The 27657-nt window shown below is 42.5% G+C and overlaps 1 protein-coding gene across 1 annotated transcript in view; it reads right to left on the bottom strand.

The window, feature by feature from the left end:
- The window catches only part of WWOX (WW domain containing oxidoreductase), a 977838-nt gene that overhangs the window by 269613 nt on the left and 680568 nt on the right, over positions 1-27657 (bottom strand). The window lies entirely within an intron of this gene.

The following is a 27657-nucleotide window of genomic DNA, read 5'->3' as shown; positions in this document are numbered from 1 at the left end:
AGAGAGAGAGAGAGAGACAGAGAGGGAGAGAGAAAGAGAGAGAGAGGGAGAGAGAGAGAGAGAGAGAGAGTCCCAAGCAGGTCCCGTCTCATTGCACTGCCTATCCCTCCTACCTCTGTCTCTTAACCATTGTCTTTTCCGGCACTTTTTCCACCCTCACAAAAGGCAGGGGTGGCTGAACCCAGGCTATCAAGAAAAAGAAAAGGTAGCCGTAATGGGTAAAGCGCTCTGCTTGAAGGAAAATCATCACTTTTTGCTCTGAAACCGAAAGGCCTCACTACACGGTACCAACCTGAAGCCCTGTTCCAGTCGGGATGGATGAGGTTCTGTTGCGGTAAGGAACAGTTTCCATAGCTCAGGGGCTGAACGCAGCAGAAAAGCTCAATTCTTACTCAGACTGCCAACCCGGAACAGGCTGGCGGGGGGCTCGGGCCATCTCAGTCACTCAGGGACCCCAAAGATGGAGGGTCCATCTCATCATGTGACTGACTCCACGGTCAATACTGTTCGCGGAAATAGTGGGGCACCGCATCCTGGCTTTTAAAACTGACACTTGTGACATGCTTTCCCGGCCAAAGCAAGGGGCCTGTCTACACCTGGCTCTAAAACAGTGGAGGAACGTCATCCCCAAGAAGGAGAGGAGGAGAACGTCTTCCACAACCCCAGGAACTGGACCCTCTGCATCCATTGCGACAAGGGAACTGCATCGAAGAGGAATATCGTTTCTGGAAAGCCTCTGTACCAAACTGTTTCACTGAGAGGCAGAAGACAGGCTGAGGGTTAAACCCAGCCAGAAGGCACTCTGGGCTCGCAAGAGGCCAACCGTGCGTACCTTTCAGGCCATGAAATATGGCTCCTGTTTTGACACTCTTGTAATAGCATGGATGTTCACTCTCCTTGTTGCCGTGGGGTTTATGGTCCATAAAGTTTAATAACAATCTTAACAGCTGAACAGAGAACACACGAGGCTCGAAGGCCACTCTTACCAAAGGGTAGCTAGATTTTCCATGTTTCCCCCCCTGGGCATCTCCGCTCGTACGATGTGCTCATCTCTCATTGGGGGCCATGCAGAGTAACCATGAGGGACAAAGGGATTCAAAAGGGTGCGTGCTGTCTTTGAAACAGCACAACTGCCACATTGGGCCTTCATAGTAATTTGAGCTCTGGGGAATTGGGGATGATAAAAAGCCTGGTTGCCCTGCAGTTTGGACCACAGTGATCCACAGGGTTAGCATGCCAGGGCTTGGTCCAAATGACCAAACGCTGGTAAAGAGCTCCACATCCCTTCCCAAGGCCTGCAAAGCTGTGCATGAACTGCGGCTCCCAGCCCCCTCCTGTTTCTCATCTACTCACAGGGTCAGGTTCCCAGTCTCCTGCAGTCACTAAACACAGCACCCCCTGCCCTGCCATGGGTCTTGCCAGCTGCTGCCCTCCCTTCCTTCAGGGGCTGGTTTTCTCTGGTCTCCCTTGGACTGGCTCCATTTCAGCCCCAGCCCTGGTTAAATGGGACCTCCTCAGAGAGGCCCTGGAGACCCATCTAAAGCCATCCCCCTCCCCTGAGCACCTGGGTGGCCCAGTTGGTTAAGCGTCCAACTCTTGGCTTCGGCTCAGGTCATGATCTTGCGGTTCGTGGGTTCCATCGTGTTTCGTGGGTTCGAGCCCCGCATCGGGCTCTGTCTACACTGAGGGTGTAGACCCCGCTTGGGATTCCCTTTCTCTCTCTCTCTCTCTCTCTCCCTCTCTCTCTGCCCCTCCCCCACTTGTGCTCGCTCTCTCTCTCTCTCTCAAAATAAACAAATAACTTAATAAAATAAAATAAAATAAAAGTAACACCCCTCATGCCACTTACTGCGCAATTTTATTTCCTAAACAGCACTCCTCACCACCTGCCAGTGGCTCCTTTGTGTGCTCCTTTCCTTTTTTATTCACACATGCACAACACACACACACACACACACACACACACACAAATGACATTGCCATAGAATCAGGGAATTTGACATATTATCATATTATTCCTGGTCTCGCTCAGTGCTGGGTTTGCACAAATGAACAGAACACCTTGGGTAATAAAGGTAATGAAAGGTCAGGAGACCTTGTCCCCACAGAGCTACGGGAACTTGGGGAGGTTGAAGGAGGCTCACTCACACAGAGAGAATCAGGTTCTTCCCAAGTCTTGACAGACCTGGAGCCAAAGGAAAGTTCTGTCTTCCCTCCCGCCTTCCCTCACCTCCTGGAAGATGTGTATGTATTCTGTCTCTCTTCAGAAGCCCCGACCACATTGCAATCAGGGCCTGATTCTACAGAGGATAGCTGATGGGGTGCCAAGCAGGCAGATAGCCCAGGGCAGGGCTCTGGATGGGAGGGGCCGGGAGGCCTCCCTGGGAGAGAATTCCTGCCAGGGGTGGGGGGATTAGAGGAAGTCCTTATCAGGTCACATTTACACATCAAAGAGTCCTTCCTGCTGGGCTTACACAGTAGTAACAAAGTCATCTCCTTCAAGGCCAAGAAGCTTTCTTCTGAAGCTAAATTTTGCCATTCCTCCTACTCCTCCCTTGTGGGGGGACAAAATGGTTCTGTTCCAAAAGGCCCTGGGACGTAATTCACCCCAAAGGTGGTCTGCTGTTACCCTAGCTCTCCCTAAATGGTTGAAACTTTGCAGAGGAATCCTTGGTTTATAGGAGTTATGTGGGATTCCCCTCAGACTCCTGAGCTTACCCAAGGCCTGTAACCAAGAAGACAGATATAGTGTAGCCTGGGTCATTCATTCATCTGTCTGTCCACCCACCCATCCACCCATCCATCCATCCATCCATCCATCCATCCACCTTCCCATCCCAGAGACATTTATTGAATCACTACTAAGTTCTTAGTACAAAGCTATTTTTTCCTTTCTGGATCTCTGATCCTTGGTTAACTAAGGTAGGGGAGGAGGAGTGTGGGATGGCTGAGTTGGGGACACTCTAACACTAAGAACTTGGGCCAAGTTCTGGCAATTTGGGTGGAGGTGTGTTTGATGCAACCAATGGAGTTAAGGACCAGTTACCCCAAAATATGACATCTTGGAATATTAAATGTTTAAGCTGAAGGAGTCTGATAAAATGGCAGGAACAGGGAAGTTACCCTCATGTTTTCTTGCCCTTCTCCCCGGAAACAGGTCATAAAACTTTCATGTGATAAGTGCCTTGACTAAACCCAGAGGAAAGGAACAGCCTTCTCTCTGAAGACAAAGAATCAAACAACAACAATAACAACAACAACAAAACAAAAAACAAAAAAACAGGCCACTTCTCAGCCAGTCATATTCCTGCCATGTCTGTCCACTCTTCCTCAAACCTACCACGAAAATATTCAGGTCTCAATGTTGCTTCCGGCCTTCACTTCCTTATGAAGGCTCCCATCTCATGCAAAACTTCTATTAAATGAGAATCTATAGGCTTTTCTCTTATTGACCTATCTTTTTCATTTTCAGACCCGGCCAGGGACCCCAAGAAGGTTGGGGAAAACATTTTTTCTCCCCTGTACAACTAACATTTGACATTGAGAGCTCCTTGGATTATGTTCTTAATAAATCCTTTTTTTTTTTAAATTGAATTTCACAAATATAGGATACTATATGTGCATCTAGGTGGCTTACATCTTTAAGCTCCTACTCCACCCTTCTTATGAATGGAACAATTCTTTCAGGGGTCCATCAACAGCCATTTACTTGACATTTCTTCTTCCCTTTCCCTTTCCCTTTCCGTTTCCGTTTCCGTTTCCCTTCCCTTCCTTTCTTTCCTTCCTTCTTTCTTTTAGATCAGAATCTTCCCGTCTCAGGTTTTCTTCAAGTTGGAAGCAAATATATGTAGACCCAACACGCAAGTGAAATTAGCAAGCAATCAGTCCTTCTTCTCTCCTGGGGCCTGCCAACAGCCTCATGCCAAGGGCAGCAGTTGGGTGACCAGAGGTACAACCCACCACCTAGGGTTAGTCCAAGGCTAGTGTCATGAAGATCTCGATCCACAATATTGCTAGTTGACCCCAAAGAAACAAGTCTCAGGGATTCACAGTTCTGGTGAAAAGCAACAGAGAATGACAATGTATTTTATCCTTTGCGGTTATAATGGCACTCTAGGGTGGGGTACTCCATTGGGACGTAGGGGTAGAATATAAAGATACACGATGCAGAGAACCAAGGGGAGCATGAAGCAGGAAAGAGGTGTGATTTTTTTCTAGAGAAAAAGATGGTTATTTCCTTCCAGCTCTCCCCCACACTTCCCCCTTCTCCCCCCCAGCCACTCACCTGAGAAGGATTTACTGGAGTAGGACCAAAGATTGACAAAAGGCCCAGAAGCAAAGACCCTAGAATTTTATTTTATTTATTTATTTAAAAAAAAATTCTTTTAATGTTTTTTTATTTTTGAGAGAGAGAGAGAGAGAGAGAGAGAGAGAATGAGCAAGGGAGGGACAGAGACAGAAGGAGACACAGAAACTGAAGCAGGCTGCAGGCCCTGAGCTGTCAGCACAGATCTCGACATGGGGCTTGAACCCATGAACTGAGAGATCGTGACCTGAGCCAAAGTCAGACACTAATGGACTGAGCCACCCAGGTGCCCCAAGACCCTAAAATTTTAGAAAGTAGGATGGGTCACAGTTAAAATGATTATGCCTACCGTCCCAGTAATTACCTGCCCTTTATTTATTTATTTATTTATTTATTTATTTATTTAGAGAGGGAGAGGGACAGAGAGAGAGGAGAGAAAGGAAGAGAGAGAACCCCCAAGCAGGTGGCACACTGTCGGTGCAGGACTCATGCGGGGCTTGAACCCATGAATGATGAGATCACAACCTGAGCTGAAATAAGACTGAGCCACCCAGGTGCCCCTGCCCCCTCTTAAAAAGGCCCCAGTCTGGGTGACAAAGATACAGTCTGTAATCATAGCACAGACACCTGGAGTGCAAGCTGCACGTGGCAAAGGAAGTATTCACATTTTTAGCGACTCACCCACCCAGAGAAAGCATTTATAAGGTCATCGAAGCGATGACCTCAAAGCACCTAGAAGTGGCAACTTTTGCTTTAAAGAAAAGCCCTAACACCAGTGTTTGACTTTGTGTGCGTTGCTAGTTTGGTGACATGTTTTTTTGTTTTTTTTTTTTAATGTTTATTCATTTTTGAGAGACAGAGAAACACTGCACAAGTGGGGGAGGGGCAGAGAGAGAGGGAGACACAGAATCCCAAGCAGGCTCCAGGCTCCGAGCTGTCAGCACACAGCCTGACGAGGGGCTGGAACCAACGAAGCGTGAGATCATGACCTGAGCTGAAGCCTGACCCTTAACCAACTGAGCCACCCAGCGCCCTGTGGTAACAGCTTTTTTTTTTTTTTTTTTTTTCAGAAGGGTTTTCCTGGTTTGCTAACATCAGTGGAGGCCCCTACTTTCAGGAAAGAGGCAACGTTGATAAGAAGATGAAGGTGTTGTTGATGGAATGGTTATAGCTTTGAGGTTTCCACTACCTGTAGGCGCAGGGAATCTCCACTCCTTAGGCTGTGTAACCTGCAGAAAATGACTCATCTGCTTTGTCCCTTCCCCCCTTTGTCAATTGGGAATGACAAGAGCTCCACAGAGCTCCGAGAACTAAATGGAACACGCTCAGTACCTGGCACATCACAGGAACCCAAGGCACAGCATGGTCAATGCTACCATGATTACAATTTTTATTACTCCTGTCATTACGATCATCCCAAATCTTCGGCATCCTTGTTACTCTCAAGCTCATCTCGCAGTTAAAGAAAATAAGCTCTCACAGTGAATAATAAGGTAGGGGGGTGGGTCGGGATTAAACTAGGTTCAGGGATGTGTTCTCTTTACCACACCATACCTGGGCTACCCTGAAAACAGCAGCACCATAGATGTGCAGGTGGTCTGTTGGTTAAATCAGTGCATACGACAGCAAGACGTACTTATTGGCTTAGGAATTTTTCAGAAATTGTTGGCTAATAACAACCTGCCAGGTGATGTGTTTAAGCTCCTTCCACATTTCTTTGGATCCTCAGACAAACCAGTGAGGTTGACCATATCATTACCTCCCACTGCTGGGGTGGAAGGGGAAGCAGGGAAAGATACGTGAAGCCAAGTTTCTTAGATCTAAAATTTTTTTTTTTTTTAAGTTTATTTACTTATATGGAGACAGAGAGAGCAGCGGATGGGCAGGGAAAGACGGAGAGAATCCTAAGCAGGCTCCGTGCCGTCAGCACAGAGCCCCATACGGGGCTCGAACTCACGAACCGCGAGACCAAGACCTGAGCTGAAGCCAAGAGTCGGACGCTTAACCAACTGAGCCAAGCAGGTGGCCCAAAGCCAAGTTTCTTTTCTCAGGGAACTTCAACAGAGCCAGAGAAGCAACTGATGTAAAACTGACACACAACTTTTATCATTAGGCTTAAGTTTTCTGAATTTAATGTTTCTGGAATAAAGTATCTACTGTAAGAAAAACAAAAATCTTCAATACTTAAAAAGAAAAATTAGTGTTGGTCACTATTCACCCCCCCCCCCCCCCCCCCAATGCTCAGAAGCTAACGCAGCGGGTTAGAAATCCCCATGTAAGTCTGTTTTCTTGTGTGATTCCATGAAGGACTGAGAGCTGGTGTGGACACTGCTGTCTGATGCTGTTTCATATCACACCAGCAGGGTTTATAGATCCTCCCTCTGTTTTATGCCAAACCTGGTTTTCTAGGCTCTGGTTTTTTACACTTGGGCTCAGCCGCTCTCCCGGCACACAAGAGCTTCTCAATGAGCGTTGGTTGAACGAATAACTGTCACACTCGACAAATTATGTCGCAAATGCCCTGCACTCCTAACACGACCAGTAATCAAAGGAACTCACAGGTGACCCATCCGCATGCCTTCCTTTAAGGGCTGAGGAAAGGGGGCCTGAAGAAGGTATATGCCTCGCTTTGGGGGGTCCAAAGGGCAAAGAGGAATGTTAAGCCCTGAACCTAGCAGGGACTCCTGCTGTGCAAGCCACTGGGAGAAACTGTCTAGTCCCTACTCACTCTTCACTTACTCCTCAATTAGGAAACTAACATGAAATGGAGGGGAAGAAACAACCATGCAAATCAAGGCTGAAACTGGAGTGGGAAAACATAACAAGACAAAAAAAAAAAAAAAAAAAGCACAATAGATTTGCTTTCATTCTTAGAAGGCAGTGGGTGGGAAAGCGGATTCCCACTAAGAAAAGAGCTGGCCTTTCTCACCGAGCAGGAAATATCGAGCTGCTCTGGTCCCGCAGCCCCTGCAGAGCCCGGCCTGATGGCTTAGCCCTGGCATGCGGGTTCCAGCCCCAAGCAGAGAGAGACAGCATTTGGAAGCTGGTGTCAGATCCTGAGCTCAGGGCACAGCCTCGGCGCAGGCCCGCGCCGCAGTCCCCGGGAAGGCCCGAAAATGCCGCAGTCTAACCGGCTGCCTGACATTTGAAATGCCTTCACCCCAGCTGTTAGTCCACCTCTGAGCCCTGGCCTTCCCTCCCTGCCCCGCGTGCAGCTGCGGGATGCAAGGGGCTTCCACTGAGAAGAGAAGAAGCCGCCATCCCCTCGTCCTTGAGGTAATTAATCAGCGGTGACTCTTTACTCGGTGAAGAATATTACTCAGAGCACTTTTCCTCCCTGTAATGTCAATTATGCAGTGCAGAAGCAGCTCCAAAAAAGATACAAAGGGATGTGGTGGGGTTTCACTGCAACGTAACAAGGCTAAGTCGTTGACGGCCGAGTGTAGAGCGTGGAGTGCGCAAGGTTGCTTCAAACACAACTAAGAGGACTGCCAGCCTGCCTGATTTTCACCAGGAGAAAGATTTCTGGGGTTTCCCGGAGGACTGACAAGGAGAGACTGCCAGCCGGCCAGATGTGCTGCAAACATGCAGCTCTTACACCAACCCCCGCTCTAATTCCTGCCTCCCCAAAAGTGAGGGGCACGGGGACAGTGCTTGCTGCAGAGGGGCTCGGGCTGGCAGGTGAGGTGGGGGCGAGGGTCCCCGCTGTCCCTGCACTGCACCCAGCAGGGACAGCATCAGAATGCACATGGAGGGGGGGTGGTCTGGCACAGCCAGTGCCAGCCGGTTTTGAAAAGGGGGAGGGAGGAGAGACAAAGAAGACAGAGAACAGAGCTGGAAAAGAAGAAATAATTCAAACAAAAACGCCCCGTTCCTATCAGCATAGGGCTCTCGGGCAAGCGACATTCTCCGGCATCTGGGATATTCTACAACCCTGATTAAATAGTAGGGCCCTGCAAACACACACCCTCAGATCCTTAACCTCCCACATTTAGCAAAACAAAGGCAAGCCTTTGGATTATTGCTCAAACTATTTCCTTCAAAGCCCATCTCTTCATCTCTGGGTCTTCCTCCTGTCCTGCTGTCATGGGGAGGGGGGGCGGGGAGGCACGGGGAGCTCTGCGCTGGGGACTTTGAAGATGGACTTTGAACACCGTGCTTGAAGGAGAAAACTGGGGCTTCTGGATGTGAGCAATGTCTAAAAGTGAGGTTGGGTCAGAAAAGAGAGGGGTGGCCCGTTCTGTGGAATGAGTTCTTTGAAGCTTCGGGATGTGAGTGCTGGTGAAAACTGGTCCTTTTCTGGACAGATTAATCACGGGGCTTCTTGGGAAGAGAATGCCAAAGAAAACATGGAACTGATCTGGCTTTATGGCAGTCTCTTGCAGTATAAACTGTGTTTTTTGGAAAAAAAAAAAAAAAAAAAAAAGAATGCTTCCTAGTAAAAGTGTAACTTTATTTAATATTCTTGAAATAAAAGAAGAGAGTATTAAGTTAGCATGATCACCAAGAATATTATTGAAAGCAGCACTAATGGAGTTGTTTTTATGATTCCATTTATTCAAAATGAAAAATGGCACTCGCCAAACATCGGATCCGATGAGTAATAAGATTTATAAAGCAACCAAAGAGGAAAGATGAACTGGAGAGAAAATCTATTTTGATTAGATGATTTTGTGGTTTGTGTTCTGGTTACAAATAACCTGACAGCCACAAAATATTCTCCTGGTCCTCCAAACAAGGATCTCTGTTTGGAAAACTCCAGTGGGAGTAGGTACCGCTGTGACTGCAGGATCCCTTCATTTTCAAATAACTCCTTTCCTATTAATAAAATGTCTCATTTTTAAAAGGAAAAATACAAGCACAAATTACTTCAGGCTGCGTTCATTACATGCCTAGCTTTTAATGACAGCAACATATGTTCGTAAGTGACAGTTCATTTGGGTTTGAGGCAGAGATCTGGGCATGTTCAGTACATGGGCTAAGCCAGGCTGGAAACTCTCCACGTCAGTGTCTGAGCTGACACAAAACAGGAGAAGAAAAAACTTTAATCTCATCATAAACAAACGTACAGATCTCCTTCAACATTTATACCCAGAGTTGGCAAAATGGTGAAGGGTTCGTTAGTGACTCCTTCTTCATTTTAATAGTAATACTACTAATAATACTCATACTAATACTAATAATAATGGAATAGAAGGGAGGAGCAGCAAAGCTCTCTGCGAGAAAAAAAAAAAGCAGGGGGAGGGGAGGGTTTGAATGTTGCACATCTCCGGTTTTGGTAGCCCAAAGAGGGAATATAAGCTTAAAGTCCTGAATTTAACAAACCTAATTATCAAGGCTTAATTAGTACCAAGGGTACAGCTTCATGGAACACCTGCAGACTTAATTTATGTCCTGACAGAGAGGAACAAGTGTTAATGGGCTGTATTTATGTTAATACCTGAACCTTAGGAGCCAGTGGAATAAAACAGACCATGCACTAGTTTTCCAAGCTACAGAACAAATATAAAAGATTTTCATCTTAACACTAGTTTGCACATAATTCTGCAGGGATCACACAGATCTACTTCAACTTTCAAAACTAGGGAAGTGGAATGTGAAAAGGGAGAGTCATTTCGGGCGTCTGTAAAAGTCTACACCAAGATCAATCCCATAAGCCAGTGACCTTATCTTGTCTTCAAAACGGACAGTGGCTGGTAGGGCTGATGTTCTCAGTGTTCAGGACAGGTGCTTTCCATGATGCTGGAATATACCCTCCGTTTTCCCATAAATGTCATATTAAAAGAAGAGCTAGCATTTACGGAGTGCTAAGTGTCAGTTACTATGTGAGGTCTTTGTATACGATTTCCAGTTACAGATGAGGAAACCTCAGTTCGCAGAGGAAATAAGTTATTTGCCCTGGCCGTGTTTGTGGGCAACTCAAAGATCTGGGGTGACGATGCCAGCACCCACCCTTTCTACCAATGAGCTAAACTACCCTGAACACACAGAAAATAATAAGAATGTACAATATGTATACATGCCTATTTATAATAGAACTCTCAGCAAACTGAAATAAACACAAACTAGTCAATCTAATAAAGAACATGTACTAACAGTCTACAATTAGCATCATACCTAATGGAAAAATACTAAATAAGGCAATGATGTCTCCTCTTTACACATCTATTCAACATTCCTGGGGGTTCTACATGTGCATTAACATAAGAAAAAGAAACATGAGAAAAATCATGGTGAAAGAAGTAGACCTCTATCTATTTGGAGACATAGAAATTCCCATGGAATACTAAAAAAAAAAAAAAAAGAAACTAAAAAGCTTCAAAGTCACAGGATATAAGATCATCTTGCTAGAATCTATTTTATTTCTACACATTAGCAACGGACAATTAGAAAAAAAAGACACTTAAAAATGTCATTTACAATAGCATAAGAAGCAAAATGTTTAAGAATAAATAAAAAGGCACAAGACCTCTATACGGAAAACTATAAAACATCATTGGGAGGAATTAAAGAAGACATAAGCAAATAGATATAGGCTTATGGATTATGATACTCAATGGTGTGACGATTTCAATCCTCCTTGAAATTATCAGTGGATTCAATATCATACCAAATAAAATCTCAGCAAGGCTTTTAACAGAAATTGAGAAGCTAATCCTACAATTGCAGTGGAAAAACCCAAGTAGCTAGAATACCAAAACAATCTTGAAATACAGAATAAAGTTGAAATCTTTATACTACCTACCTTCAAAATTTACTGTAAATCCACAGTAATCAATAAAGTAGGTATAGCCATAAGAAAAAACAAATAGATCAATGGAGTACAAGAGAGAGTCTAAAAATAGATCCTCAAACATATAGTCAATTGATTTTTGACAAAAGAGCCAAGGAAATTCAATAAGGAGATTAGTCTTTCAACAAAGAGCGTGGGAACAACTATTTGGAGGTCTGTATGGGGGAAAAATAAACTTCTATCCTTACCTCACACCATATACACAAATTAATTTGAGACAGAACATAGACCTAAATGTAAAACAAACTATGAAGCTTCTAGGAAAAAAAAAAATCTTTTTGACCTTGGGATCAGTGATGATTTTATTAGAACAATGACAAAAGAAAAAAAAAAAAGAAAAACCAGACATTATCTAGATTAAAATGTTTTGCTTTTCAAAAGACACCATTAAGGAGGGAATAGAGAAGATACAGACGAGGAGGAAATTTACAATGTCACGTGATGAAGGCTCAAATCCAAAATATATAAAGAAGCTCTACAACTCAATAAGATAAAGACAAACAACCCCAATTTTTTGTTAAATGGCCAAATATGTGAATAATCACTTCACAGAAAGAAAAACATATGACTGGCTAATGAGGTCATAAAAAGATGCATTAGTCATCAGGAAAATGCAAAATTAAACCAAGAGATACCATTTCACACCCACGAGGATGGCTATAATTAAAAAGACTGAAAATACCAAGTATCGGTGAGGATGTGAAGCACTACGAATTCTCACACGCTTCCAGGGGGAGTTTAAAATGGTAAAACCACTTTAGACAACTGTTTGACAGCAACTTAAAGTGGCACATGCATACCCTAAGAGTCCAGAATTTTACACCTAGGAGTTTACCAAAAAGAAACAAAAATGCGGAAGAAGGTTTTTACGGGAACATTCACAACAGCCTTACTCGGAATAGCAAACAACTCTGTGCTCATCAACAGGTGCGTAGATGCACAGACTGTGGGAGATTTTCAAAATGGCACACTACTCAACACTGAAAAAAGAGAACGTACTGATAAGTACATCGGCAGAGATGGGTCTCACAAATATGAGGTTGCGCTAAAGGAGCCAGACAAAAAATAGGTCTGATTTCCGTGAAATGATGTTCTAGCATAGGTGGAACTAAGTTAAATGGACAAGAAGAAAGCCTCTGGGAGTGGAGGGATTCACTGTAAATAAGAATGATGGAATTTAGTAGGGTTACGCGAATGTTCTACATCTGAATAGCGGTGGTGATTACGTGGGTGTGGACATATGCACGTTTGCTGAAATCCAGAAAACAGTATCCTTAAACTACATTAACTTTAGGGTATGAAGATTACACCTCATTATACAGATATACGTGTGTATAAATATTCTGCCAGCTGGCCGCCATCTCCCACATTTGCCGAGAGAGTCACTTGACAGGTCAAATTTCGTATTTGCGAAACAGACTTTACGTTTTAGGCTTATAATCCAGGCCACAAAAGCGCTCGCAAGTTTTATTTTAAGATTACTTATGAAACTGTTTCTTAATTACTATCTGAGGAAGTCATGCTTTGTGGAAAAAGAATGGGCTTAGGAGTCAGGTGTCCCAGATCATTATCACGGCTTTGCTTCTCATTAGCACTGTGACCTTGAGCAAGTTAATTATCAGCCTCAGCAATTTCTTCACCTGAAGAAGTCCAGGGAGCCAGACATGGATCTTGCAAGACTCTGGTGGAGTTTCAGCGTGATAACGGAGGCGCAGCACACGATTAAGGGCCCCAGCTGTTGTTATTACCATCAGCAGCCCCAGCCCATTTTCGATAACTTTGTAAACACCAAGCGGCTTTGGGACACCAGTCACTCCATAATCCTTTCCTAAGCTCTTTTTTCTGAGGAAGACCAAGTGGGTCTATGAAAACAATTTGGGGACTTTTATTATTTTTTTTTTTTTTATTTAAAATTTTTTTTTTTAACGTTTATTTATTTTTGAGACAGAGAGAGACAGAGCACGAACGGGGGAGGGTCACAGAGAGAGGGAGACACAGAATCCGAAACAGGCTCCAGGCTCTGAGCTGTCAGCACAGAGCCCGACGTGGGGCTTGAGCCCACGGACCGTAAGATCATGACCTGAGCTGAAGTCAGATGCTTAACCAACCAAGCCACCCAGGCGCCCCTGGGGACTTTTATTTTTTTATGGGTAAGTACACTCTGGAAATACTTAATTATTTTAAAAACATCATTTAGCAGGTTTGTTTGCTTTTCTCCCCCCCTCCAGCAGTATTTCTATTTCCTTCTCTTCTAAAACGCAATGTTCCTCTCTTGTTTTAAAGAACAATTGCCTGTGTGTCTGCGGTGTCCTTTCAAAAATGGCTTTGGTGGTTACTCGAGTGTGAAAAGGAATTTTTATACAAAGTTTGATAGCTGTTCTTTTCTTAAAGGAAGCACCAAATCAAATCTCTATGGCTTGGGATGTTAAGTTATCGTCAGGACCAAATTCATGAGGTGATTGTTTTTTCTTTTTTTTTTTTTCCTAAAGAGAGCACAAGGCTAATGTGAAAGCCAGATCGAGGTTTTTCTGAACTGTGGTTATCAGCTTCCTGACATGACAGTATGCCATTCAGCTTGACAAAGACACATACTATGAATCAATCGACATGGTTCTTAAGAAAACTTCTTTTTGCCAGAATCTCTGAATTTACCAGAATGGTCATATGTTGAAGTCCTGTGATCCCCCATCCATGGGACCGGGGCACTTTTGAAGGAAGAATGGCAACGTTAAGGTGGAAACAGACGTGATAGAGTTATTACCTGCTTGGGTTTGCATTGTCAAAAGGGGCAGGATTTCAAAAACGGAATCCTTTCCAAATGCCGGCCACTAGATTTTAAAGGTGAATCGACCCTTCTCCTGGGTACGGTGCAAATCTGACAACAAATTAAGGCTCGACGGCATGGTAGCCTGAAAAGAACGGAAGAAACCACAGGATGAAAGCCTCGTGGCGAGCCAGGCAGCTGCCACCATCGCCATGTGTCAGGACACACAGGGTCACGAGGCTCGGCAACTGAGAAGGCAACACACAACGTCTCTTCGGGGAACCCTCGTCTTTCCAGGCTACCAGGAATCGGAAAGGGAGATGTAGCGTGCACTGAAACTTGGGGCCTTTTGTAAATAATACTTAATTGAGAACAAAAAAGAAACCCACAGAAAAGTAAAGCAAACCCACTGACGAACAGACAGATCTCATTTCTCTTCATTGGTTGAGCCCGCTTCTTTAAAAGTCTTCTCAATCCGGTGATGCTATCAACTTTGAAATGTGGTTTGAAAAAGCGGATATTACATTTTAGCACAAGGCTAATAAGTACCCTCATGATGGAAACATTTAAGGCAAGCTGGTGAATTTATTTTCCTGATCAGACTGCCCAGATAAGACATATACTTAGAACACCAGTGAGTTCTCGTAAACAGGTGCCTGGTGGCCTGGTGGGAAGCCCAGGCGCCCTGGGCCGTGGTAAGGATGCGTAGGATCTCTCTGCCTTCTGCACGCCTCGCCACTGAGGGGCCTGTGTGCGTCTGCTCAAAGGGCAGTGATCAGAATTGGTCCAGTCATCAGATAATTTCTGATCGAAAGTTCTGAGAAGTGAGTTACGCACTGTGCGGGTTAGTCACTGTTTTTCTCAAAAGACCTGCAATGTGGGAAACCAAAGCCGCCCATCCTGGGGTCTGAAGCTCAATGTCAGGTGCTTGTAAACACTTGCAAGGTGCAGTTTCAATCCTGTCTTCTTCTTCAAACCTGTTCAGCTCTAACGCGGCCCTCTACCCTCTCTGTTCTTCCCACAGCTTTCCCATCCTTTCTTGAGAAAGACACAGCAGACTGGGCCGGTGTGAGGGAGCCCCGTGTGGGTCCCTGGGGAACGTGAATCAGTATGTTTCACAGAAGTGAAAAGAAGACGATCACTTTGAGTTAAAAAATTAGACTCACGGCAGACTGCAGCTGTGACGACGAATTCGGTAGGGCAGAGGAAGTTGGATCTCCAAAGCCTGTGCACATCCAACTGGTAGAAATGTTAACCATAAAACACAATTTCGGGGCACCCGGGTGGCTCAGTCGGTTAAGCGTCCAACTTCGGCTCGAGTCATGATCTCACAGGCTGTGAGTTCCTGTGCCCTGTAGGGCTCTGTGCTGCCAGCTCGGAGCCTGGAGCCCGCTTCGGATTCTGTGTCTTCCTCGCTCTCTGACCCTCCCCCACTCACGCTCTGTCTCCCTCTTAGAAATAAAGTAAAAACATTAAAAAAATTAAACACAATTTGGACCCAAAACAGACTAACAAAACAAAACAGTCTATGATTTGATTATCTGCATGCTCAAGTGCCACCAAAAATGAGTAATTTTGATGTTTAATAGTACATTTGGTGAGGGGGAGGATATCCTTTAGTCGGCTGGAGTTAGCAAAGGAACTTTGATAGACTTGAATCCAGAGGGTTAAGCCCACAGCCTAATAGTTAGGTATGTGGATGTATGTTGCATGAGTGTATGTGCACACACATACACACACACACACACACACACACACACACACATAATTAGAAGATAAAACCAAACTGCAAGAATGAAAAAATTAAAATTTGCCGCAACAAAAGAAATTATTCTGTGGCAGTCGGGAGTACTTGGTACTCAACTACATTACCGATGAGACATCTTGCTCAGCCAGTGGCAAATGTGCCAGGGAAAATATTGTGTATCAGCTTGAAATACCTGTCTAGGTAATCTTCTGTTTGAGGCTGCTAGGAAACAGAAGATACTATTTGATTCTAGTGTCCTCTTCCCTGTGTGGACATTTTGTATGAAGGGTGAAGCTGGCACAGGCAGGGGAAAGGCACATTAAGGGCATTTTCTGGAACAAGAGGGATGCTAATGAGTTCAGAGCAGTGTTGGAAAAAGGCCCCCTGGGACTAGCAGGGAGTCCCAAAAGGAAGAATATCCCAGACAGCGAAGAAAAGAGAACTGTAAGTTATACAATGACGGTAAGCAAAAATGAAAATGGCGGCCGTGTGGGAAGAAGCAAGAGGAAATGAGTCTGAGGTTGGAGTGGAGGGGGAGGAAGTGTCCGTGCAATACCCCCACCCTTCTCCATTTCTGGCACTTGTTTGAGCATGGAGATGGTTTCCTGAGAAGCCAAAGAAGAGAGTAATCAACCTAGACGAGGTAAAAATAAAGGGGACACAATGCCAATGGGAAGCCCGTTAGGATAGCCTCAAATATTCAAATCACACATAAGAAGGGGAAGGCCAAGCGTTGGCATTTTTCAAGCCCTGACTCCGTGCCTAGAGCAACGCGGGGAGCTTTGATGCACACCAGACAATGTTGTCTCTCATTTCAGGCATGGGATGGTCAAAAGGGGCCTCTTTTTTTATTTTTCTAGGTAGAGTCTTACTGCCAGTTGTTCCATTTCACTTCTGTGAGCCTTTGTGTGGGAGGCGCCCTGTCAGCCTGGAGAGCCCCTTTCCTTGTCCAGGTAACTGCAGTTTACCCACCAAAATGAAGATTCTAGAAGCTTCTCTGACCTTAAAGTCTGTTTTGACGGCCTCTGCTCTGGCTAACAGAGAACCTTAGGGTTTCCCTATCAGTCTCCAAGGGAGGAATCAAGAGTATTGCCTGTTAACCTGAGAGTGAGAGTGTGAGGACAGAGAAGGCATCTTACCAGGCATTGCCCCCAAACACTGGGCTGGGCTGAGAACGGGCAAACGAAGGAAGTATGTTCTTTATTTTAGAGACGGTTCATCTTTTGCATCACCTCCACCCCCTGAGCTCCCCCTGACTGGTAAAATCAGACAGGAGCCAGGATGGCTAACAGACAACCTCCTTCTCATCCTTGAAGGGCCTGCATAATTGTCTAGATCCCCTGTTCCCATTGCTAGTAGAGAATTAGTGTGGAAGACGAAACAATGACACACGATGTTTAGATAGAAACAGAAGGCACTAAGTAAGCGAGGAGAACAACCCATTGTGTCAAAGGCACACTTCTTATGTTACTGTAAGACCTGACTTTTTTTATTTTAAGATTTCTGACTGCTTAAATATCATAGATCATGACTTCTCAAGTAGGTAAGACCTTCTCTCACTTACTGATCCTAGCAAAGAACTGTAACGTAAGCAAAAAAGCAAAGCAAAACAAAACAAAAAAACCCCTAAAAAACAAAACAAAATTAAACCAACACCGAACCTAAGTCTGCTTATATATTTGTTGAAATTGATTAAGTGATAAAATCAGTTCTTATTTAAAGGCTATTTTCTTTTCTTTTGCCTTAATATATAAGGTTTCTATTGAGGCATTTCAGCATCCATAGGAGATTATCCCACCGTGGATTCAGAATCATTTGTCATCTTTCAAGATCTGAGAGTCTTTCTTGACCAATTTAGAAAAGAAGGATGTTACAGCAAACAGACAGTCCCGCTGCTAATGACGGGCCACAGTTCAATATTTTATGCCACCTTAAAAAAGTTTCAGTAACTGGAGGTGTTCTCACATTAATTCTTTGCATCAATTATTGACAGAGAATTTAATTTAAAGGCAACTCGTCAGTAACCTGGGGGTAGTGTTTTAAATAATTTATAATTGCTGCATGGGTGTAATCATATTGCCATTGATTGCGATCCAGTCACTTCTACGGGTCCAGCAGGTCTTATGCTAATTACTTGTAGTGAGATCACCTTTTTAACTCTGTATTCCCTGGTAACAGGAACTCATTATAAAAATAATTTAATGAAGTGTAATCTTTAAGAGTCCTTGCAGAGCTGGAAGGTGGAGAGGAGGAATGCATCAGCTCCGGAGAAAGGCAGAAGTTGAAAGCATTACACAGAGATTTACAGATAATAGATCCTAAGTCTGAAAGTACATATTATTAATCAGATAGCGGATGAGGGTGAGATAACAGGGGTGAAAAACAGGGTATATGGGGAGGGGAGAAATGCAAAAAAAAAGAAAAGGCATTTAAAAACGAAGATTTAAATAATGTCACTTCTGAACAAAAATATCTAAATTCCACTTTATTCCTCCCCTGGGAAAATTCTGAAACAGACTAGGTCAGTGAGAACCAAAGAGGGGTTCATTCCCCTGGCAGAAGCAGGCTGAGTATTAGGCAGGACAGGGATGCATCTAAGTTCTTTATGATGACGGCTATAAACGCATCATACTGCAAAGTGGCCAAAAGGCGTGAAGCGCAGATGGCCTATACACACTCCCCTTGAACAAGGCTAACGTTTGTGTTCAGGTAAAACAAACAGTGGGTGAGCACGTACAGGTGGTGCTCGGCCAAGGCCCGCTGGGGATGCTGCTTTGGGGGAGAAGACTGAACACAGGATGTATCAGTGAGCGAGCAGACCAAACCCAGACATCACCGCTCTTTTCTCTCTGACTTTGTTCCCTTTACCCCGAGAGAGGGAGTTACTGTGGGCAGGCTGCACAGGGGTGGGAAAACATCAACACCATTTCAGGGACGGCCAGGAGGCCTGCCAGACTGCCCAACGACCTGGGCACAGGCTGTCCTGACTGTGGGCCACGGGGCCGCCTAGGGAGACCCGCAGGGGATGCGGGGGGGGATCCTCAGTGAGAAAATGAAGGTTAAGGAGGATGGCGAGCAGGAGGTCAAAGGACAGTGTGAGAGCTGGGCTTTTATTTATTTATCTGCATTGACATTCACGCATATTTATTTTTAGTGACTTCTCTTTTAAGCAATCACATGTCAATGGCAAATTCGCCTCTTTTACCAAATATGTATGGGTGTATGTGTACCTTTGCTTCCAAATGGCAATAACATTGGTGTTGCATAGAAGTGTGCACGTGCTTGTGCGTGTGTGTATCCTGGGTACAATTTTGTTAATAAATACAATGGTTTCGTGCCATGTGGGGTGATATTTCAGAAAATTCCTAAATTGGGAGGGGGGGAGGGATTTTTTTTTTTTTTTTTCTGGAAGAAGAGATATAAGATGCTGTACATCTAATTTAATCCAAATAATTTTAGAGGCTTGTAAACGGCGGAAGGTAATAGGAAATCCATCCTATAGTATGGACTTTCTCCAGAGACTGCAAAGGCAACCCTTTCTCTGAAGGTGACAACAACATATCTTTAAGCCTTGGGCGGCAGATATTGTAAAACCTGTGGAACAAAACAGACTCGCATTGGCACAAGTTAAAAGAGAGGAAAAAAAAAAATATCTGCAAAAATTGTCACCTGCCCACACTGAGAGTTTGCTAAAAAACATAATTCTCACTTAAACCTAACGAAAAGGAAACAACAAAGTTCTAGCTTATTCCATTTCCTCTGGGCCCGCTTAGAGCTTTCAGACTTGGCCTGCTTTTCTCCTGCGTGGAGCCACGTGGACACGGGCCAGTTCTCATGGTTATTATAGCGCACTAAAATATACGAGGAGCTGCAAGAGTGAAGTGAAAGCTGTGGAGAGCAAGAATTATTACTCTGAGACCCACCGATTCCACTTGGGTTTCATCGCAGACCCCGAGATGGGGAGCCCAGTTTGCAGGGTTCAGGCTTCTGACCCATGGTATAAATCAGGGTCGGCAAGTATCTTCTGCAAGGGGCCAGATAGAAAACATCGTAGGCTTTGTGGGCCGTCCAGTCCCTGTCGTACTCAACTCTGCTGTTGGAGTATGGAAGCAGCCATAGACGAAACATAAACAAACAAATGAGCGCGGCTGTATTGCAACAGAATTTTACTTATAAAAACAGATCATGGCTGCGATGTGCCAAGCCTGGCACTGACCCCTGTCCCTTTATTGATTAAGCCACATTCCTGAAGGGTAGGGTCCACAGCACAGGTGGCCAAACTGATCCCAACTTGAATCCAAAGAGAGACATCTCCACTGTGAAGGGGAAGGAGGCGGGGATGGGGGTAAATGTTGGCCAGTTTCGGGGGAAGCTGAGGATAGGGAGGTGGGGGTAGTGTTGAGGGGCTGACCACTGAGGTTTCTTTGATTTCAAAGGAAAGAACATCACATCGGGGAGAGGTGGGACTTGGGGAAAATGGAGAAGCTTGAGATAGCCACTATGAGGGACAGAAGAGAAACCAAGTTCAGTAAACAGGATTGCTAGGCTGTCTTCAGAACACAGTTGAGACCATGAAGAAAGAAAGAAAGAAAGAAAGAAAGAAAGAAAGAAAGAAAGAAAGAAAGAAAGAAAGAAAGAAAGAAAGGAAGGAAGAAGGTCAATATTGTCTCATGACTATACCAAGAGCCCAGTTAGCGGTAAAGGGCATAGCACTCACTCTGGGTTATTTTGGGCGAACAGCTTCTGTTGTCTGTGTTGTGTCTAGAGATGAGCAGAATGATTCCACACCGAGCCACAGAAATATCTCAGGAGGCTCTTAGTGGCAACATAAAAATAAGTTTTGGCTCCCTCAGGGGGGAGATCTACTTAAGCCACTGTCAGAATGAAAGCTTCCTCCGTCACTGGAAACAAACAAACAAGAGTGGTCTCTGAGATGAAGAGAGGGAGCGGGGACCAGAGAAAGTCTCCCTGCCCAGCGCTACCAGTTAGCTTGAGCTAAGAGCGAGCGCCTTGTGGGTCTAAGCGTGTTAGAAGCCAGATCGCAAAAACGGTAAGCGGAAGACTAGCCATGACACCTCAGAAGAAGCAGACCTCAGCGGCCAAAGTGGCTGCCAATGAGTGGTTACCTGGAATTTGAGTTCTGAGAAAAGAAGCACTGAATCAAGGGAAAGTGTTCCCCACGATCCGAGCGCGCTAGCCGAAGTGAGCTCTCAAGTCACTTTCAGAAAGCGAAGGGAAATGCATAGCCCCAAATTGCCCTACACCTCAGGTAGGGTTAAGCATTTTATGCAGGCATCAGCATCTTTATGGAGCTCACCTTTTAAAAGGAGCCAGCTTTTTGTTGTAAATGGCACTGACACTACAACAAGAAAGTTCATTTCACAAAGATGATTCATTAAGAAATAAAATATTCATGGCTGACAGCTTGAAGGATCGCCATACAGTTATATTCTAATGCACCTGTCCTCTCTGTCAGGTCCAATGTAGGATGTCATGTCGCTAAAGTTTTATTTAGAAATTGTTTGTCAGAGTGAGCTTTCTAATGTGAATGAAAAATTCATCCCCTCATTAAGAAGATTTTACATGAAATGTCTAGGATTTTCAATGAACACTAGGACACGAACCAATTACTGTTAAACACTTAAAGAGACAGAGTCCTAAGCTCACTCAGCAAAACCCTTAATTGCACAAATGTGAAGAAAATTCAACATCCCGAAAGGCAAATGGGAATTTTGATTTGGAAATTTTCCTTTCTTTTGTCACGTCTGGAAAACACTTATCTTTAAAAGACTTGGGGAATTCAAACACAACTATTATATGGAATCCACCCTTACATCATTCTATCTGACCCTTTCGTACACACACGCACATTACGCAGCGGGGTTTGGGATTTTCAGCCACTTATTTAGCTTCCAAGGAAAATGATTCAAATGTCCTGGAATGTTTTGCACCATTTGTAGCTATTTCTTTTCTTTTTTTTTTTTTTTTAAATATATGAAATTTATTGTCAAATTGGTTTCCATACAACACCCAGTGCTCATCCCAAATTGTAGCTATTTCTTAAGGGTTGTTGGTTGGGTTGTTTGTAAGTACATTTTGTTGCCTGCACTTCACTCCTACTTCACTTGGATAATTTGTGTAAATATCAAACAGGTGACTTGGAAGCAAATAGATTTAATGATTCCAAAACGGTGGTAGTTGGGAGAGAGGGGGGAAAAAGCCACAACAGATTAAAATAGACTTGAGCTGCATAGAAAATCAGGAGAAATCCACGAGGGAATTGCTTGTATAATGAAATAGCATTTTACAGCGGTGACAATGGATTAAGTTGACATTGAGACTCTTTTTTTGACATACGGTCTAGTCAGCTTAATCTATGGTAGAAAATAGTTCAGTCCCCAAACCTAGCACTAGACTCAGGTTCCATTCTGTGTGTGTGTGTGTGTGTGTGTGTGTGTGTGTGTGTGTGTGTTGTGTGTGTGTGTGTGTGTGTGTGTGTGTGTATATATATATATATATATGTATATTATATATGGCTAGACTGTCACTTCCAATTTCAGAAAAGGCTTGAGATTGACATTATGAAAACTGAAATTTCTCCTTCTCAACCCAGCAGACTATAAACTTTAAGGATTTCATATTTGCTTTCACATTATAGAGGCTTTAGTGAACTAGTTCAAGGAAAAAGTAGCCTTGACCCTATAGCTGTTCATTGTTTTCCTATAAGACTCCGAGGATGCTTTCCAGAAAAGGGAGGACTTTGCATAAGGTCTTTAACCATACAGCTGATGTAGATGGAAACCAGAATTTCAGAGTCTTTCTTTGTGTTTAGCTATAGCTGCCTCTATGTTCTATTTTTTCTTTTCATTGATAATATTTTTCCTCTCTCTCTCTCTCTCTATATATATATGTGTGTGTGTATGTGTGTGTGTGTGTATATATATATATATATATATATACATATATATATGTATATATATATTTTTTTTCTTGATAATATCTTATATTTTCTGGAAGGCAATTGGACATATGTATCAAGGATCTCAAAATAGTTTGGATGGGAGATGCAGTTGTAGATACCTATCTTAAAAATATCTGCAATTCAGATAAGGATTTTTGCACAGAGGTGTTCAATGTTGTATTCTTAAAAATTGGAAGCAACTTAAATGTCCAAAAAAGGAGGAAATGTTCCTTTGCTAAGCCACCATTCAAAAATCACCAAAAAAAAAAAAAAAAAGAGTCACACATACAAAATCACCATTGTCTCATATAATATTGAGTTTAAAAAGTAGGATACTGAGTGCATTAAATGTATTAAGAGTTTTGTGAGGCAAAAAACAAAAATGCATTTTCTAAAAGAAAAAAACTCAAGTGTTTAAAATGGGCATGGGCATATAGACAATGCTTTATTTTCTTACTTTTACTATTTAAATTTTCCATTGTCAGGGTGCCTGGGTGGCTCAGTTGGTTAAGTGGCTGACTTTGGTTCAGGTCATGATCTCATGGTTCGTGGGTTCGAGCCCTGCGTCGGGCTCTGAGCTGAGAGCCTGCTTCAGATTCTGTGTCTCCCTCTTTCTCTGTCCCCACCCCCGCTCATGCTCTGTCTCTCTTTCAAAAATAAACAAACATTAAAAAAAATTTAAATTTTCCATTGCCATTCCTATACATTGATGTAATTAAAAGATAAATATAAATACAGTCAAACTCTACACACTGCATGACTATGTAGTAGATGAGTAGGCTATTCTTTAATATACTAGGTATATTTAAGAACTAGGTAAGAAAGAAAACAAATCTGATCTTTCTATTAGATAAATCAAATTATCAGTTAAAAAAAAAGGTTCCCGCTAGGAACAAACAAGAGTACCTACTCTCAACACTCGTATTCAACATAGTACTGGAAATCCTAGCTAGAGCAAGCAGGCAAGGAAAAAAAGCACCAGAATTAAAAGGAAGAAGTAAAACTACCTCTATTTGCAAATGACATGATTTTACATATAAAAAAATCCTAAAGACTCAACCAAAAAAGTTCTTAGATCTAATCAATGATTTCAGTAAAGTTGTAGATACAAAATTAATATGCAAAAATCAGTTGTGTTTCTATACACTAACAATGAATTTTCTGAAAAAGAAATAAACCAATGCCATTTACAATAACATCAAAATGATAAAATACTTAGAAATAAAATAAACTAAAGGAAATAAAAGTTATCAACTCTGAAAACTACAAGACATTTATGAAAGAAATAGAAGGTACAAATAAGTGGGAAGATATACCAAGTTCATGGATTGGAAGAATTAATATTGCTGAAATGTCAATACTACCAAAAGGCATCTACTCAGTGCAATCCCTAGTAAGATTCTAATGGTATTTTTTACAGAAGTAGGGAAAAAAACCAAACTCCTAAAATTTATATAGAACGACAAAAGACTCCAAATAGCCAAAGAAATCCTGGGAAAGAAGAACAAAGCAGGACATACCACGTTTTCTGATTTATTTTTATAGAAATATTTTTAATGTTTATTTATTTTTGAGAGAGAGACAGACAGAGCACGAGTGGGGTAGGGGCAGAGACAGAGAGACAGAATCTGAAGCAAGCCCCAGGCTCTGAGCTGTTAGCACAGAGCCCAACGCAGGGCTGGAACTCACCAGCCTCCATGAGATCATGACTTGAGCCAAAGTTGGATGCTTAATCGACTGAGCCAACTAGGCACCCCTCACGTTTTCTGATTTTAAGCACTGTAAAGCTATAGTCATCAAACCAAAAGGGTACTGGCATAAAAACAGACAAATAGACCCATGGAACAAAACTGAGAGCCCAGAAAGCACCCCAAACATACCTGGTCAATTAATATTTGACAAGAGAGCCAAAAATACTCAATGGAGGAAAGAAACTTCCTTCAATAAATGGGGTTGAGATACTTGGATATTCACATGTAAAAAAAAAAAAAGAAATTGGACCCCTCTTTACACTACTCCTAAAAATTAACTCAAAATGGATGAGTTAAATTTAAGACCTGAAACCATGAAACTCTTAGAAGGAAACATAGAAAGAAATCTCTTTGACACGGGTCTTGGTAAGGATTCCTGGTAATGATTTTTTGGTACATGAAAGACACCTAAAGCACAAGCAACAAAATGAAAAAAATAAAATAAAATAAATGAGTGGGACTACATCAAACTAAAAAGCTTCTGCAGAGCAAAACAGAATAACAAACCAAAAACATTACCAAAGTGAAAAGACAGTCTACAGAATGGAAAAGAATATTTGCAAACCACATATCTGATAATGAATGGGTCAATGTCCAAAAAATTTTTTAAAAACCGCCTACAACTCAATAGCATAAAAACAAGCAAACAACCCAATTAAAAAACGGGCAAAGGACTTAAAAAGACACTTCAAAGAAGATATACGAAATACCAACAGATATGTGAAAAGATGTTCAACATCACTAATCATTAGGGACATGCAAATTAAAACCACAATGAGGTATCATCTCACACCTGTTAGAATGGCCATCATCTAAAGATAAGAGGTAACAAATGCTGGCAAGGATGTGGAGAAAAGGGAATCCTTGTGCACTGTCGGTGGGTTTGTAAATTGGTATAACCACTATGGGAAAGAGTAGGGAGGATCTTCAAAAAATTATAAAAAGGAAAACCATATGATCCAGCAATTCTCCTTCTGGGAATATATCCAAAGGGAATGAAAATACTAACTTGAAGAGCTCTCACCCCCATGTTTGTAGCAGCATTTATAGCCAGGATGTAGAATCTAAGTGTCCACTGATGGATGAATGGATAAAGAAGATGTGTGTGTGTGTGTGTGTGTGTGTGTGTGTATAACATTATATATATGTATATAACATATCATATTATACATACACACACATGCGCGCGCGCGCGCACACACACACACACACACACACACACACACACACACACACACACTGGAATATTATTCAGCCATAAACAATGAGAGAATCCTACCATTTGTGACAGTGTGGGTGAACCCTGAACGCATTATGCTAAGTGAAGTAAGTCCGACAGACAAGGAGAAGTACTGTATAATCTTACTTAAATGTGGAATAAACAAACAAACAAAAGCAATCTCGTAGAGACTAGACTTAAGGTTACCGGAGATGAAGAGTCAGGAAAGGGGGAATTAGGGAAGGTGGTCAAAGGTACAAATTTCTAGTCAGAAGGTAAGTAAGCTCTAGGGATATCATGTACAGCACAGTCACGAGAGCTAACACTGCAGTATGATAGATGGAAAAGCTGTTAAGAGAGTAAACCCTAAGGGTTCTCATCACAAGAAAACATTTTTTTTCCTGTTTTTTCTTTTCTTTTTATTGTATGTATATGAGAAAATGGATGTTAGCTAAACCTATTGTAATCATCACAATCTATGTAAATCAAACCATCATGCTGTATGTCTTAAATTTAGACAGTGATGTATGTCAATTACTTCTCAATAAAACTCGACAAAGAATTGAATGCCACATTAACAATTTAGTAACAAATCAAGCTTTGTTCTGCAGTCTGTGAGGTCATAAAATTATTACAGTATTATACATTTAATATTATATTGTTTATCAGTGACCATTTATTACATTAAAATATAAGGAATCACTAAAAAAAAAGTTTCCCCCTTCATCTTCTGCCATACATGAGACATTAATGTATTGAGTTATCCCTGTGGAAATTGCAAAAACTATTTACATATATTCTCCAGTCTACCAAATCGCAACTTGCTCAAATAAATCAGACATCGAGCCTCAGGTTTCTGTGAATTTTGGTTAGCAGAACTCTATGTTAGAAATCACATCCAATACATTTTTCACAATCCGCCCATAATTAGTTTCACTGGGAAAACTGTGAAGAACTATTTTGCTGCTTTTAAATTCATAATTTTGGTTCAAGAGCCCAGAATAAGATGTTTAGACAGAGTGAAAACTATTTTCTAACAAATCAATATTAATTTATCTGACTGTTATGGTCTCAGGAGCCAAAAAGTGTTCTTGTACTGAGCTGACAGGAAAGATTTTATCCTGACCAAATGTTATTCAAATATTTATAAGACTGGATAATTTAGTAAAGAAAATACAGATGGAAGAAGGCAGGAGTATGTTTTTTTTCCATGCTCCTTTCCCATTTACAAATGATAAGAACTAAAAAAAAAGTTCAGAGTGATTAGTAATATCCCCCTCACTACCACCACCACCAAGAATGAGCTCCTTGAAGAGTTAGTTGACCAGGTAATGTACCCCACACACGAGAGGAGATCTTGAGACATTTCAGTGTTGCCATGACGCTCATTACACCACGGGTGCCATTGGGTCAAGAAGAAAACGCTGTGCTGTGGGAGGAGTAACCCCATGACATGGGTAAGAACCAGATGATGTGGCAGGGTCTCTGGCTATGTAAATTGAGACTGGGAACGAAGAGAAGAAAAATAAATGAAATGTAATGAGAATGCTTTATGTTCATTACCTTACTTGATTCTCTCAACTGCCAGGGGATAAGATTTTGGGTGTGTCTGAACTTTTCATTGGAGTAAAATATACACTCAAAAAAAAAAAAAAGCACAAAACATATGTGAGTCACTAAATGTATTTTCACAAACTGAACATACCCCAGCACCCTGATCAAGTAACCGAATATCAGCACATCTGAGAGCCCACTCATGCCCCCTTCCTGTCTCTACCTGTGACTTCAATACATGGATAGTTTGTTTTTTTTTTTTAATAAACTTCCTATAAATGGGGTCACATGGAATGCAGTCTTCTGTATCTGCCTTCTTTCTGACAATATAATGTTTGTAAGGTTAATCCATATTATTTGGTTTAGTTGTTGGTGCATTTATGCTCCTAAGTGTGCAGTGTCCCACTGTGTGAAAATACCATGATTTATTTATCCATCCTATCTCTGGTAGACACTTGGGTAGCTTATAGTTTTAAGTCATCATTAATGCTGCTATTCATATTCTTGTACTTGTCTTCTGGTGAACATATACTTAAGGAGTGGAATTGCCAGGTGATCACAT

The sequence above is a fragment of the Panthera onca genome, chromosome E2 (assembly GCF_046562875.1).
Source record: "Panthera onca isolate mPanOnc1 chromosome E2, mPanOnc1 haplotype 2, whole genome shotgun sequence".
In the NCBI taxonomy this organism is placed as follows: Eukaryota; Metazoa; Chordata; class Mammalia; order Carnivora; family Felidae; genus Panthera; species Panthera onca.
Note: the sequence above shows the minus strand (reverse complement) of the source record. Positions and strands in the feature narration are given on the sequence as shown.